The sequence below is a fragment of the Anomaloglossus baeobatrachus genome, chromosome 3 (genome assembly GCF_048569485.1).
Source record: "Anomaloglossus baeobatrachus isolate aAnoBae1 chromosome 3, aAnoBae1.hap1, whole genome shotgun sequence".
Classification (NCBI taxonomy): Eukaryota; Metazoa; Chordata; class Amphibia; order Anura; family Aromobatidae; genus Anomaloglossus; species Anomaloglossus baeobatrachus.
This window is the reverse complement of record NC_134355.1, coordinates 134,710,779-134,716,052: the sequence shown is the minus strand read 5'-3', so window position 1 is coordinate 134,716,052 and position 5,274 is coordinate 134,710,779. Positions and strand designations below refer to the sequence as shown.

The window sequence follows — 5,274 nt, the reverse complement described above, 5'->3', positions numbered from 1 at the left end:
CCACAGCTCCTCCTTTTTTCTGGAAGAACGCGCTTTTCTGCAGTTACCTGGTAACTAGGAGGGGGCGGGGTCGGAGCCCGTGCCCGTGGAGCCCGTGCCCGTGGAGCCCGTGCCCGTGGAGCCCGTGCCCGTGGAGCCCGTGCCCGTGGAGCCCGTGCCCGTGGAGCCCGTGCTGCGCCTTTGTTGTTCTGCAGTCAAAATTACGGCTAGAGCGCAGTAATGGCGCCGCTCTGGGGGCGCGGCTCCTCACACCAGTACATACATTCCGCTGTTCTGTCCTGTCTGACTGCTCCTAGGAACACGGTGCGGTACAATTTGAGGAAAGGGGAAAAAAAAGTTGCTGTCTGTTACCTCTGGCAGCCAATCACAAGAAACTTTCATTTGTAATAGGGCGTCTAAACGAATGGAAACTGAGCTGTGATTGGTTGCTACAGGAAACACGTTTGATTTTAAAGGGACTTAATCAGCCCAGGATGACAAGTACGGGCGCTTGGTGCACGGTCTGTTTGGAACGATGCTGAAGTTGGTTTCTATTCGGCAATTTAGTATTCTTCGGGTTTTTTTCAGGTTTAACAACAAAAATAACACATCACAATAATAAAATACAATGCACTGATGTGCCCTAATATAAACACACTCAAAATCAGCTGCAAAAATTATAAAACTGGCAAAAAATGGGCATCAAAGTGGGCACCAAAGTATATTAGTGAAAGGGTTAAATGGCTTTGGGCCACTGATCTAACAGGACAATTGCATATCTAGTGATGCCCCTAATCAAATTCAAGTGACTACAGCCTGGCCCAAAGAGCATCAAAACTGGCATCAAAGTGGTCACACAGCCAATTTTCACAGATTTAAATAAGTAACTGGTGTCTTGAACTGGTTAACTGGCTTTGGACCACTGATATAACATCACATTTACATACCTAGAGATGGCCCATATCAAATTCAGATCATTCAAGCCTGGCCCAAACAAGTTCTGGGCATCAGAACTGGCATCAAAGTGGGCAAAACCATAGTTTTCACAGATTTGAATACGTAACTGGTGTTTTTAATGGGTTAAATGGATTTGGGCCACTGATCTAACACTGCATTTACATACCTAGTGATGCCTCACATTAAATTCAGATCACTCCAGCTCTGAACCCCATAGAGAACCTGTGCTCCCTCATAAAATGTGAGATCTACAGGGAGGGAAAATAGTACACCTCTCGGAACAGTGTCTGGAGGCTGTGGTGGCTGCTGCACGCAATGTTGATCGTAAACAGATCAAGCAACTGACAGAATCTAGGCTGTTGAGTGTCATCAGAAAGAAAGGTGGCTATATTGGTCACTAATTTTTTGGGGGGTTTTGTTTTTGCATGTCAGATATGTTTATTTCTAAATTTTGTGCAGTTATATTGGTTTACCTGGTGAAAATAAATAAGTGAGATGGGAATATATTTGTTTTTTATTAAGTTGCCTAATAATTCTGAACAGTAATAGTTACCTGCAAAAACAGATATCCTCCTAAGATATCCAAATCTAAAAAAAACGTACTCCAACTTCCAAAAATATTAAGTTTGGATATTTATGAGTCTTTTGTGTTGATTGAGAACATAGTTGTTGATCAATAATAAAAAAAATCCTCTAAAATACAACTTGCCTAATAATTCTGCACATGGTGTATATGAGGTTCTTTGTGTGCATAATTGTATATATATACTCATACAGCTCTGGCAAAAATTAAGAGACTACTGCAAAACTTTCAGTTTTTCAGATTTTTCTCTTTATAGGTATATTTGAGTGAAATGTAAATTGTTCTTTTATTCTATAAACTACTGACGTCTCCAAATTTCCAAACAATACATTTTGCATTTATTTTCTGAAAATGAGAAATGGTCAAAATAACACAATGCATTTCTTTCAGACCTGAAATAATGCAAAGAAAACAAGTTCATAATGATTTAGAAACAATACTAATGTTTAACCTCAGGAAGAGTTCAGAAATCAATATTTTGTGGACCAACCATGATTTTTAATCACAGCTTTCATGCGTCTTGGCTGCTTCCCACCAGTCTTTCCCACTCCTTTTGGGTGACCTTATGCCACTCCTGGTGCAAAAATAAGAATTATTCTTACCGATAATTCGCTTTCTAGGACCTTCCACGACAGCATAGGAGGTTGTCTCTCCACGCCCTAATTGGGACAGGAAGTTCAAGAGGTTTAAAAGGACCCTCCCACCTCCCATAGCCAGTGTCTTACAAAGAATCCATAGCATATGAGAAGTACTACACATTCAGGAATACATGAATACATAGGGGAGGGAATTACCTGCTGTCGTGGAAGGTCCTAGAAAGCGAATTATCGGTAAGAATAATTCTTATTTCTCTAGTCCCTTCCACGACAGCATAGGAGGAATACCAAAGAATTGATACCTAGGGGGGGACCACAGCCTGCAGGACTTTCCTGCCAAAGGCCAAATCCCTGTTGGAATCCAGATCCAGACGATAATGCTTCGTGAAGGTATGGAGCGAAGACCACGTAGCCGCCTTGCAGATCTGCTCAGGGGAGGCCCCTGCCCGTTCGGCCCAGGAGGCAGAGGTAGCCCTGGTGGAGTGCGCCGTGAATCCAGTAGGCGGAGAGAGATGCTGAGCGAGGTATGCATCTCTAATTGCTCGCACAATCCAGTTGGCGACTGTACTTTTAGCCACCTTCTTGCCCTTATTGCGGCCAAAGGGCTGGATGAACAGGTTAGAATCAAGGCGCCAAGAAGCAGTAACCTCTAGGTAGTGCAACACTATCCGACGGACATCCAAAGAATGAAACACTTCCTCACCCGGAGTCCGAGGATTCTGACAGAATGAAGGCAGGACGATGGACTGCGAACGGTGAAAATCCGAAACCACCTTGGGAAGGAAGGAAGGGTCCAGCTGAAAAACAATGCTGTCATCTCTGATGGTCAGATAAGGTTCCCTAACAGACAAAGCCTGAAGTTCGCCGACTCTGCGAGCAGATGTAATAGCCACAAGAAAAGCAGTCTTGTGAGAAAGGGAACGAATGTTACAAGAGCACAGAGGTTCAAACGGAGATTGAGATAGTCCTGTAAGGACCACATTGAGATCCCAGCGAGGCGTCAGGACCCTCCGACGTGGACAGAGTCTACCAGCGGACACAAAGAACCGACGGATCCAACGATGATCTGCCAGAGCCGTGTCAAAGACTGCACTGAGTGCTGACACCTGAACTTTCAGGGAGCTGGGCCTAAGACCTAAGTCTAAACCACTTTGGAGAAAGTCCAGAATCTGCGCAATATTAGGCCGAAAAGGGTCAGGAGGCCGAGAACCACACCAGGAGGAAAATCTCTTCCAGATTTTGTTGTATATACTATTAGTCACAGGTTTACGGTTCTTCTGCAGCGTAGCCACAACTTTGTCAGAAAGCCCTTGAGCCTTCAGTGCCCGGGCCTCAGAAGCCAGGCAGCCAAGTTGAGTTTCTGAGGAGCCGGATGAAAAATCGGACCCTGTGACAGTAAGCTGGGGTCCGAACCTAAGAGGACTGGGCCGTCGATTCTTAGCGTCATGACCAAGCTGTACCAACTCCTCCGGGGCCACAGAGGGGCTACCAGTATAGTTGGGACCCCCTCGTCTCTGATCTTCCTCAGGGCCCGTGCGAGAAGAGGAAGAGGGGGGAACGCGTAAGCGAGGCGAAAGGACCAACTGTGGCAGAAAGCGTCTACCCCTAAAGCCTCGTCCCTTGGGTTCAGGGAGAAATATGTTGCGACCTTGCGATTCTCTGCTGAGGCAAAGAGGTCCACCTCTGGTGCACCCCACCTTGCCACTAGAGAGCAGAACACTGCCTGATCCAGGCTCCATTCCCCTGGATGAACATCCCGACGACTCAGGAAATCCGCCTGAAGATTGAGGGAGCCCTTCAGATGGACCGCAGAAAGGGAGAGCAGAGATTGTTCTGCCCATTGAAAGATTCGGGAGGATACCGACTTCAGGGCGCCGGAGCGTGTACTGCCCTGATGGCGGAGATGTGCCACTGTTGTGACATTGTCTGAATATACCAGGACGTGAGAGTCCCGGACGAGGTCCTGAGCCGCAAGGAGGGCTTCCCTGACTGCCCTGAGCTCCCGGTAGTTGGAGGATTGGGAGCTGACGTAAGGACTCCAGACCCCTTGAAATGGGGAATTTGCCACCATTGCCCCCCATCCACGTAGGCTGGCATCTGTGGTCAGTGTAACCAGGGGTTTCTGAGTCCAGGCAACCCCCACCTGCAGGTTGGCGGGACTCAGCCACCAGAGAAGGGATGAGGAGACGGACTCCGAGAGGCGAAACCTTCTGTTTAGGGATGACGGGAGTCTGTCCCAGTGTGTCAGGACATGATCCTGGAGACACCGAGAATGGGCCTGAGCCCACCTGACCGAGGGGATGCAGGATGTCATGGAACCCAGGGCCGACATAGCCGCTCGAAGCGTTGGGCGAGCCTGCCTGCGGAGCTTCGAGATTTTGGATAACAGAGCTATCCTGTGGCCCTCTGGGAGAAAAGATGCCTGTCTGTCGGAGTCCAGCAGCACTCCGAGAAACTGCCGTGTGGAGGAGGGGGTTAACTGTGATTTTTTGAGATTGGGAATCCATCCCAGAGACCGAAGGATTCCCAAAGACTTCTCCACATGGCTCCGGAGGGTTGGAGCAGACGGAGCCATGAGAAGAAAGTCGTCCAGATACGGAACTAGACAGATACCCTGCAATCTTATAAAGGCGACCACCTCTGCCATGATCTTGGAAAAGATCCTTGGAGCTGAGGAGATCCCGAAGGGAAGTACATTGAATTGGAAATGAAGTACTTCTTCCCCGTGAAGCACCGCAAACCTGAGGTATTGTCTGTGTCCCGGATGGACGGGTACATGGAAGTAGGCATCTGTCAGATCGATAGAGGCCATCTGGTGGTGTAGACCTATCAGGGGAATAGCTGATCTCACCGACTCCATCTTGAACCGCCGGTACCTGACCTGACGGTTTAGACTTTTTAAATTGATAATTATACGGACGTCGCCGGATGGCTTCTTGACCAGGAAGAGACGGGAGTAGTGTCCTATCCCTTCTTCCCGACTCGGGACTGGGGAAACGACCCCCGAGTGCACTAACTCTAAAATCTTTGTGTACAACAGAGTCTGTGAACCCGGCGATGCCAGCGCAGTGACTCGGAGACCCGGAAGAGGGGGGGAAAGGAATTCTATGAGAAGACCATCCGAGATGATCTTCAGAACCCATTGGCAAGAGGTTATGG

At 48.1% G+C, this 5,274-nt stretch overlaps 1 protein-coding gene across 2 annotated transcripts in view; it reads left to right on the top strand.

Annotated features, from left to right (window-relative positions):
• GEMIN6 (gem nuclear organelle associated protein 6) overlaps positions 1-5,274 on the top strand; it is a 45,213-nt gene that overhangs the window by 366 nt on the left and 39,573 nt on the right. The gene's annotated exons all lie outside the window — the stretch shown is intronic.